Consider the following 11,227-nt stretch of genomic DNA (forward strand, 5'->3'; position numbering starts at 1 on the left):
TGATGTTATTTATCATAAAGAAACCCAATGTATTTAATTTTGAAAATGCTCTTTTAGTTTTGAAAAATTCTGTCTCATTCACACTGTTTTGAAAGTGCAAGTGAAGAATACACATTTATTAAGGTGGTAGCATAGATTTTGTTCAGAGTAAACCTTGCTGAGAAGAAATGGAATTTTTCAATCAAACTCAGCCCTTAAACATATGCTACCAGAATTTTAATGTTGTTTCCTACCTCACTGATGCTGAAAGTATTTTTTTAAATAATGTGTCATTAGGGAATAAGAAGGTTTACATTCACTTTTAAGCCACCTATCAAGTTCTAGAGTAAAGGCAGAAAATACTCAAAGCATTAGAGGCAAAAAAGTAAGAGGAAACTCCCCTCCACTTCCTAATGCATCTTTTTTTCTTGCTTTATTACACATAAAGACAAAAAGTTCAGCCATCTTCACTTTTCCTCACTGACAGCTACAAATATCAAGAACGTCAAAATTTGAGATGATTTAAAAGCACAGATGATGGTTCCTGCCCTGAAATCTCACAGTCTAAACAATTCCCCAGTCAATTAAAAAAGGACCTGAGCACCTTGAGAGCTCAATGCTGCTTCAGTTGTCACCAGCCAGCACAGCAGAACATTTAATGCAGGCAGTAGCGACTCATTTCCACAGACTGTGAAAGATACAACTTCCACCCACTCATGATATGCAAACAACTACATTTCCCATGTCTTAGGACAGCACTGCAATCCTGGATTCCCTTGTAAGAAGGGAAGAAACTCGTGGCATTTTGATTTGAAAGGTTGCAGCGTGTCTGGCTGCGAAGTGCCAGTTTCAGACAAGTTGTGTGCCTGCAGCTCGGGTACCACCACCCAGCTTTTGGGTCCACCTTTGGACACGGGCGCAGCAGAGAGCGTGGGACAGGTCATGAGCTCCTCAGCTGGGGGTTGGTGTGTGCAGAGAGAATTATGAGTTTATTGGGAAGTCAAAGATACTTGGAGAATTTAGGTGTCTGTGCTGTTAAATAGAACAAAGAAATTTTCCTGATTCATATTTAAACTTATATCTTTTAATTTCTCCTAAATCTTTCTAAATCTAGCTCAAAATTATTCCCATGTATATTGAAAAGATACACTTTAGGATATCTCTCCTTAAAGTTTTCTCTCTTGGTTTAGTCAGAAATCAAAATGGGATATGTGCTGGTTTACTTTTTCACACAACGCCAAATATGGGATCTTAAAAAACACTTGAGAAGTCCTAAAATGCCAAGTTCTGATTACATGGAGTTTCTGGCTGACAGAAACAAGACCAGAGTTTCACTTGAAACATTTTAACATTTATTTACAGATAAATTCTTGCTTTAGTTATTTGATTAAATCATAGAACTGAGGGATACATTTTCTTAGATCAAGGAAGTAAGAAAATTACTAAATGTGTCTATTTTCTTTATATTTTTATTTCCAAGAGTCAAAAGCTTGAAGCTTTTTTGGTAGGTCTGTCTGTGTGTCCACACACCAGGACCTTATTACAATACTTGAGACAAATTTTATCCTGTGGCTGAATGTGTAAGTGTTAAAAGGGAATGTAAATTAATTTAGGAATATAGTGCTAAAATAACATTAGCCTGAATGAATATGAACAACATAAAAAGGAATCGTAGGTTAGAGATACAGGTGATTTACTGCATTACAGGTTTCTATTTCATTTAGATCACGTTCCCAAGCACAAAACAGCAGCAGCACCTGTTTAGCATCACAGGACATTACACAGCAATTAAGTAACAAGAATGTATTATAGAATAATAGGAAATATGGAGAGGCAGAATGTAAATGAGTGAATTTGAATTTTGTCAGGATTTCAAAATTGCATGTTAGTATTGGATTAGAGCCATGGAAACTTGAATAACCACAAACAGGTTTTGTTCATGGCTTTTGTTTCATTTCTTATCCAGAAGTTGGCATTCTATCAGCCCTCTAATTCCTTGAACATTCACTCTTTATTGATAGTAGTAAAACAATGCATCATTTATTCCATTTCCTCCATCACCTCAATATCCCATCACTTTTGTTCCATCATGACTGTATCTCATGCTACTCATCACACCAGCATGGCACAAATGTCTGTGAGCCTTTTCAATAGAATGATTAAAAAAACAAACCAAGAAATTATTTGATGTAGAAAAAAGACAGGTAAAGTAACTGAGATAAACACAATCCAGAGTGTGTTTCCATTGGGTTGCTTGGAATCCTATAAAAATATATTATTTGAAAGGTGATAGAGGAAAGAAAGAAGAATGGATAAAAAATATGCAGTACAATATTAATGTAGAAAGGACCCAAGAATTTTTACCTTCACACATAATGAACTAATAATACATCAGGTGAGATAATCCTGGTACATAAAAAGGCTCATGCAAGGCACTGGTGATACCAAAACACAGAGAATAAAACAACAGAAGCAAAGTTGTTCAGATTTGCTACCAATCACTAGGATAAAACTGGATAAAACTGAGTGCAGAAACAGACTCTCAGCAAAACCATCCTGGTGTTATTTAACAGACTGAGTAGTCTTCTAAGGATATGTGGAAACTGAGTAATTCAGGACTGGAGTAATTAGAGCAGGGAATCATATACTGGAGGAACAATGCTGTGTTAGAAAGAACCGACAAAACAAGATTTCCATATCTGCTATTCTGCATCAGTGCAATCAGAAACACCTCTGAAATGGTTTTGTATTAAGAAATTATACTGTAAGAAACTTTCAAATATCATTGCACTGCTTCCCTAATGTTGCATTTCTTCAGCATATTCACATTTATATATCACATCTGAAATCAAAAGGGGTTTGAGCACTTCAGTCCTCACAGGGCACCAGGTTTCCAAGAGGTTGCATTGAACAATTCATTGAAGTAAGGAAGTCCTTGAAGTTAGAGACCACTTATAAAAAAAATGTGGCTTTATTTGCTCTTAGCAGAGATCAATGTAAAATTCTGATTGAAACTAAGACTATTGCTCTGAAATCGCAAGCAAATAATAATAAGCTTATGGGGGGGAGTGGAATAATTATCACAAAAATATCAACAGGGAAATAAATGATATTTGAAGGGAAAAAACTCAAGTGTTTGATATTTCCCAAAACTGAGCCAAGTTTTCCTCCAATGAATACTTTAGGGTTATTGCCAAATAATACAAAGTCCCCTTCCCCCAGAAAAATCATACCTACAAGGGAGTATATGTCAGTGTAAATTTCTGATGACCACAAATACAACTCCAGCTGTTCCAAGTCCCTCTGCTGCTTCAGACAACATATTGTTCAGAAATACTGTTGATGGCACATATATTTTAAAGCTATAGCCTTCATCTCATCATGCTGTTTTATTTACTTGTGCAGCAGCAGAATAACAACTCTTCTGAATGGTCAGCCAAAGGAGAAGTAGCTTTTTTTTAACCTTGTACCTTCTGAGGTCTCACAAGTGGCAAGATTCAGACTGCAAAGCTGCACTGTCCTGCAGAAGTCAGAGCAGAAAGTGCAGAAGGGGTGGCAGCTGCCTTCTGTCCCACAGACCCAGGCATCTATTCCTGCAGGAATGCTGGGCTTTCAGGAGAGCCACCCTCTTTCTCACACACGTGGTTCCACGATACACTGGGAGGACATATTTTTGGATGTTGATGTACACATGCCAGTGCTTCTCAGTGTTTTTCATTCCTAAGACACATGAGAATTCAGACTGATTTACCAACATGCCTTACATCAGAGAAAAAGGGAGAGAAAAAAGAAAAATGTAGCACCTTGAGAACAGGCTATTTTTCAGGCAGAGATATTTCAAGTTTTACTTTCCTATCATAGAAAAATATTTTTTTCTGTCTGTCATCTCGCTCCATTAAGAAGGTCAAATGAGTCTTTTCCACACCTTCCTGAATTATGATGATCTCTTAATACCCTCCTTTGTGTTTCCAGACGTGTCAGATTAGTCACTCTCTTCATTGCAGGTGAGACAAAATGGTAAGTGGATATTCTAAAGTCAGAAGATGGCAAGGGTCAGATATAAACAGCAAAAGCAACATATGTTTTTGCTCATGACAGAGGGGTTAGAACTGAATGATCTTTAAAGTCCCTTCCAACCATAACCCTTCTATCATTGTACGATTCTGTAACTTCATTAATGGATTTTAAATACACTTTAAAGTAGTCATTAATGGAGTTTAGGGTTGTAATGTGGTCAGATAATGCCAGGATGATTTCTGTTTGACAGAAACTCTGGACATCACCTGGTCCAAATTCCAAGCTTCCAAGGTACATTTGGTTGCCCAGGGCTTGTCCAGTGATATTTTGAATCACTGCACTGAAAAGGATTTCCCTTTACTTTGGCCATCCTTGCTGCAAAAAACTTTTTTCCTTTGCTCTGAGAATAATTTCCCTTGCTGCAGATTGTATCTATTCCCTCTTCTTCTTTTGCAGTGTACCTCTGAAAAAAAAGTTTATCTTTGCCATCTGCTCTCCAACTACCCATGAGATAATTGAAGACAGCATTAAGATCCTTCCTTTGCCTCCTCTTCTCCAGGTAGAACAAGCCCTGCTCTCTCCTTTATGAGTCAGGTGTGGCAGCCCCCCAGCAATCTTCCTGATGCTCCAATGAGGTAAAACCAGTTTATCAATGCATTTTTCTGCATGACTCTCCCACCTTGTGACAATATATGGATGGTGCAAAATAAAAGTAGTTATTGCTTTATTATTTCCCTTATTAATCAACTTAATGGTGAGGATTTCCAGCAAGCTGTCAGGTTATGTGCTATCATTCAGGCACTGAATTAAAAAGACATCATAACCTAACCCATATTTCATTGCTTGGGAGTTTATTCCCTTGTAGCAAAAAAGGAAAATAGTGATTTATAATCTGAAAGACAATGATTAAAATAAGAATCTCATTATACAATAAATGCTTAAAATAGAAAAATGTTGCTTTGCCTGCTACATTTCATCCCTATCACTCACTGACACCGAATCCAACCGGAATGCCAACAGTAGCCTGATAGAGAAGGTTCCATGAATAGCTAGTGATTCTAATTACCTTGTATTAACTTGTATTTAAATGGCCAATTCCCTGTCTTTACAGGGAAAAAAAAAATCAAATATTAAATGAGAACTCTTTTTTGTGCATGAACACTGATTTAAAAAATAAACTATACAGTGGCTTGAACTAATTTTGTAGAGCATTTAAGTGAAGTCATATTTTGTGGCCAAGATAGAAAGTCTATTGGTAGAAATTCTAACATGAAGAGCCAACAAATTCAATTATCACTAACAGCTGTGCAACATTCTGCTAATATCAATAATCCTGTAGTTCAGATAAACTCTAACACACTTCCATCTTTTTCCTGAATTCCTTCTGTAAAAACAAATTTCTGTCCCTGTTGCCTTACAAGCAGAAAGTTGTATCTATTATTTTCTATCCCCTTTTTTCCACTTTAATTTCATTCCCCACTTCAAACCACTTGAAATTGTTGTGTCATTTATTATTATGTAGTGTTTCATTAAAAATCCTTTGGAGAGCTCATATCTTCCTCAAAAGTGTTTTAGAAACTGATCTTTTCTTCTGCCAGGTAGATGCCTTCTTCCCTCAGTTTCTAATGTCTTTAGATTTGCCTGTAATTCTGGACTTTGCTTTTATACATCCTATGCATGCTTAGTGGCCATCATGTTTTCTAAGACATCATACCCATTTATGTCATCTGCCTTGAAGAAAAACCTTCAGTGCTAAATTGAAGTGCTATGTAACTAAAGTACAATATACAGCAGCAGCAGCCAATGTCAATAAACATGTTAAAGCAGTAGAATTACAGGAATGCAAAATAAAAATATATGTATTGCAAATCTTACTTGCTGTTAAGGGTAGCTGAAATGATTCAAGAAAATATTAGTCCTTTTAAAGTGCCCCACCTACTTCTGAATCTTATGGTATCAGGCCTAAAAGCAGAGAATGTAGCTGCTTCCTTAAAACTCAGAAATGCCAATGTCCAAAAAGCCTATTGTGAAAAGAATTCTTTTTTTAATTCTTTTAAAACTATTATTCTTTATGCTTTTCTTGTAATATGTACTGTTTTCCCAGTCTTTCCTAACCTCCCCTCTGAATATGGAAGCACAATTGAAATACTGAATCACACTCCAGAATGGCATTGATTGGTGCGTATGATCAGTGTTAATTGAGTTGGGAGACGTTCCTTACCAGATGGATATGGATGTTTGTGAATGCATAATGGCCCTTTAAGAAGCTTAAGAGAAAAGTATGAAACCTTTTACAAGCAGCATTCCAAAGCAGGACTGCCAAAAGCAAGTGCACATAAATAGCTCTGATAATTGGAGCCGTATTCCTGCCGTCGGTCCTGCAGCAGGGCAGGGCTGCTGACCACACACCATGGCTGGATTAGCCACCTGCCCTGGGCTGGTACTCAAGTTGCCCTCATCTTCTACCAAATACCAGGAACTTGGGCTTGTCCTCTCGGCCAGAGCCTCGGCATTTGTTTGTCACCAAACATAACTTCCCACTTTCTGCACAAAAGTGGATTTTTAGGTCCTGCACTTGTTTTAAAAGCAGCTGCGGGATGGTGCAAAGTCCTGGCCCCACCAGGTACACATCTTCTCCAGGCACAGCAAGTCCTTTCCCCAAATCATGAAAGGGGGAAGATGACATTAAATCCATCAGAACAGAGGTAACTCAAGGAACAGACACCTGAATTTTACATTCTTCTGATTCTATATTGCAGTGGCAGTTTTTATGAGACTCTGGTGCAGAGTCATCTACATAATACTATTCATTATCTATTTTCTCTATCAAATTCTAAAAACATGTGTATGGCATATGTTTCTCATCCTTAACTGTGACCTTTGTTTATTTATAGTTTTAAAACCTCTGACTACTGCCAGACACTATTAAAAATAAACATTTTAATTGTTTTCATGTTTTATCCTCCCCTCCCCTTTCCACCCAAATCTGACAGGATGAAACATTGTTTTCGCTTGGGATATAGCTGCTTCTGCTGCAACAAGAAAAAGGACTAGAAGGAAGTTGTATACATATTTTCAGAACAGTTTTATATTCAACAGTCTGGAAACAAAGCAAGTGTATCTCCCAGCCCTCTTTAAGATAAATCTCCCCATTCCCAGGCTCTGCCTTCAGCTGAGGGTGCAGAAATGAGAACCAAATTGCTCCTCTGCCTTCAGCTCAGCCAAACTTGGCTCTTTCTTCCCAGCAACACAGCGGCAATGCGAGAGGCCATCTTCATTTCCCACGTAAACAAACAGCTGGACTGTTCAGTGAAAGGTGGGTTTTGTTTCCACACGCCTATGAAAAGCCTTCTGCATCCAAAATTAATTGCTTTAACACCTTTAAGCTTTTTGAGTTTGTTTGCTTTTTGCCATTTGTGTTTTTGTCTGTTTTGGTTTGGGGTTTTTTTGCACAGGTTTAAGCATTTGATTACAAACCAAGTGCAACGGGGTAAAATAGGGATAAAATACCACAGAAAATTTAAACCACACCTTTTTCCAGTCTTTCTGATCAGCTGGCTTTTGTGCTCCCCAACACAGATGAATCTTTTCTGTTTTGGGGGTAGAAAGCCACGTTCAGGGAACCTTCTTGGCACCATGCATTTTAGTGCATGAAGTCTATCACTTTAACAGCATTGCCTATGTCTCTTAGGCAAGATGCTGGGGGAAAAGGATAAAACCACACTAATTAAAGGTGCTTCTAACCCTCCTGCAGTATTATAAGCAATTCTAAGTGTACATACCAGAAGTTCTTTTTTTTGATACCTGATATACCTTCTTTTCTGGAGTGTTCTACTTTCTCAGCCAACACCAATGACCAGTGTTTGAGAGACACTGACCCAAGAACTGATTTCGCTGAATCAGTTTCCTAGTTTGAAAAGGGACTATGTGTCACAGGTTTTCTTTATTCTATTTGCCTTTGTTTGAAATTAAATCTCCTTAGGCAAAGCCATTCTTAGTAGGTGTGCCTGGCACAAGGGACCCCAAACAGTTGGGTGCAGTTTCTGCCAAGCAGGATAGGAGCAGAATCACATAACAGAACATACTCTGAAACTAAAAACAAAGGACACCAAAGAACTCTCTCATCTTTGGGGGAAAGGAAAAAAAAAACTTTAAAAAGGACTAAGGATATAGCTAACCCTCATCCTCCATTCCTGTGAGGGTTCTTAGTTCTTCCTTCTTCTGCCTTTCATTGTCATAATGAGATAAAATATCTCCATAGTTAAAAGTACCAGGTGAAGGAAAAACAGACATACAACTGGGATATTTAGGGACAGCCTGTCAGATGGTGAATCAGTAGAGTTCTGATAAAAAGAGGCTACTAAAATACATCTTGTCTTTAAAGATTAATCTTATTCTTCCCAGACAAAGAGGGCATAAAAATAGTCTCAGACCTTGGTAAAAAACAATGATTAGTGAGTGTATGTGTCTGTCTGGGGCAGTGGAGGTGTCCAAAGAAGTAGGGAATGGAAGTTTTTGTGTGGTTTCTAATGTGTCTGGGAAACAGGTAGAAAACAGGGAGGGAGCAGTTAAAAACAGGGTGATCACATGTTCTTTCTTTGCCCACTTTTTGTTTGGTTAGGATGATTACTGGTCTGTGACATAAATTCCTTGTGAATATATTAATTTATTTCTTTGATCTTTTTCTGCTCTCTCTGTAGACCCCTTCATTCAACCGGCTGCAAGTGGAATTTCTGATCCCTCCTCTGTCTCCAGCTGTATCTTGATGACAGAAGCAAAATCAACCTTCCTTGGAGGAAGGGAACTGAAAGTCCACGGCTTAAATGAGGTCTGTGATTCAAAGGTGTGTTCCTCCATCCTATCTCAACAGGTGCCATTGCACCTCGTGCCTCATTCCCTGCAGGCACAGCAGTTACACTGTGCTGATGGAGGCTGACTGAAAAGTGACAGTCACACCTCAAGGGGAAGAGTGACGGAAAATCAGACTGCAGAAGTTTTCAGCCCATGGTAACCTCAGTTCCACTGTGCTTAGGAGCTGCTGCTATGTTAGGGTAACAGAAAAGCTTTCCAAAGAAACTGCAAAAATCAGGCATCTTCATCTGCTGATGCTACTGTACACAGTCCCTGTCTCAAATTCACTGAATGGATGTGCTGAACCATGTGCAGGTAGAAAACCAGTGAGGCTCAGTGCAGCCTCCTGATTCCTTGTTCACAGATGAGTAAAGCTCTGCTTTTATCTCTTGACTATACCATCATAATTTACAATCCCAATTCATAACCCAAAATTACTACTGAGTATTTAAATCACCCAGGCAAATAAAATATTTCTAAGTTATGTTATAATTTAAAGTAGTGACTGTATTTCCACTGAACTTGCATAGCCAGGCTTTCACCCACTAAATCTTGCCTATATTGATAATAAACCATAACAAGTAATCACTTATTAGTAATCAGGGACTGCACTGATGTTGTGACAGCCTGGTCTTCTGCATTACAGAAATTCTAAGAGTTTCCTGAATTGTGTCCAAAATAGAAATAAAATATGGATAGCCATTCAGAAAAATAGATATCCAAATCAGATATGGATTTTTGGTAGTGGAAATCTACTGCAGACTTTACTAAAATCATCTTAATGGAAATTACTGCCATTTCTATATAGTCTGCATCTTGTCTTCATGAGAATTTGCTTAGCTCATAACTGCAGACATATTTGTTATCAATTGAGAAAAAAATACCTTTAGCCTCAAGATGACAAAGAGATTAAACTTCTTGAGGTTTTGCAGTAAGTTTTACATCCTGTTCTCATTCCTGTGATTCCTGTTCTGACCATTCCAACATTTTCCTGCAGGAGTCGGGAACCTGATATTCGAGCAGCTACACACAAGCTGATACTGCTCCTCCTTGAAACCACACATTCCCAGTAATTTTGGTGCACATTTGTAGCATATGGGTTGCGAGATTAAGTAGATTTTCTAGACGCACACCTCGGGGGAAAACAATAACAAACCAGGAAAAAAAAAAAAAAGAGAGAGAGAAGGGGGGAAAAAAATTTAAAAAAAACCCAAACCTGAAAGCTTAAGCCAAAATTAGAGTATTGTAAAGATACTTCACTGTGCTTTATTGAACATGGTAGGCAAATGCTATTTCAGTTCATTCTATCAAAAAAATATTGAGTGACATTAAATATGATATATTCTGGAGACTTTATCAAGTGGAAGAGGAAAAAAAGAGGCTCAAAAATTGTTCAACTATAAAATAAGATTTCTCATTTAAATCAAAATCTGATAGTCTTGTGATGCTTCCATTGCAGTTAGAATTATATAACTAAAGTAAACAATTAGATGCCCAGACTCTCATTCTGTGTGTTTGGGGAGGGACCTAATATTTGCCAGAAGCCTAAGAAAATAACATTGATGTTTAACACTTCAATTCTAATTAGTTGCAAATAAATCAATTAGTTATGAATAGATCTGACTCTCCTTGTAAACAGCCTAAAAGCTACACATACTGATTTTAGAGCCAGGGTAAAAGTTCTCCCACTTTATTTATAGAGGTGGAGAGAGACAAGGATATCCTTTGGACTACTGCAGCTCAAAACTCAGAAAGAGTTTCCTGCTTCCAACTGTGTCACTAGGAAACAGGAAAATCAAAAAAGAATATTTACCAAAAAATATTCCTCTAGTTTGTATATATTATACCAAACTGCTATTACTACTGGCCATGAGAAAAAAAGCTTAACAGCTAGTATTTCTTGACTTTGGGCTATTTATTATCATAGATTTACACTTCTGAAATCATAGTTAACAGCAGAATTCTTCTGTGTTCGAAGCACATTTATAGTCTAGGAATAGCTATTGCCAGAGGAAATAAGCAAGAGGGTCAGGGGACAAGCAAATTAAAAACAAACCCAAAATAACCCAAGGATGTACTGCTTTGATAAATATAAACTTATTTTCAATGTTGTTTTTTGTAAAAAGGATGTCTATATTGGATCAATAATAATGTATTTATTGAAACTCACAGGAATCCATGAAGTATTTATTTTCATGTGAAACAAAGCCCTGAAATCTGTGCAGGTGACAAGGAGACTTAATAATACATTCCCCACCCCCCAATGTGTGTTAATCCTGATTAATCCCAGTTTTAATGATATTTTACAGCCTGAATTTTTTAAGTTGTTACCACAACACACAGAAAATACTTAGCATGGCTGCCAAATTGATCTAATCCT

General features: G+C 37.5%; 1 long non-coding RNA gene across 1 annotated transcript; it reads left to right on the top strand.

The window, feature by feature from the left end:
- The first annotated feature begins 6,998 nt into the window (after positions 1-6,998).
- On the top strand, positions 6,999-11,016 carry LOC140684448 (uncharacterized). The gene is made up of 2 exons (XR_012056722.1): positions 6,999-7,312; positions 8,697-11,016. It is a non-coding gene; the product is annotated as an uncharacterized lncRNA (long non-coding RNA).
- The last annotated feature ends 211 nt before the right edge of the window (positions 11,017-11,227 follow it).

This window comes from Taeniopygia guttata, chromosome 6 (assembly GCF_048771995.1).
Source record: "Taeniopygia guttata chromosome 6, bTaeGut7.mat, whole genome shotgun sequence".
Taxonomy (NCBI): domain Eukaryota; kingdom Metazoa; phylum Chordata; class Aves; order Passeriformes; family Estrildidae; genus Taeniopygia; species Taeniopygia guttata.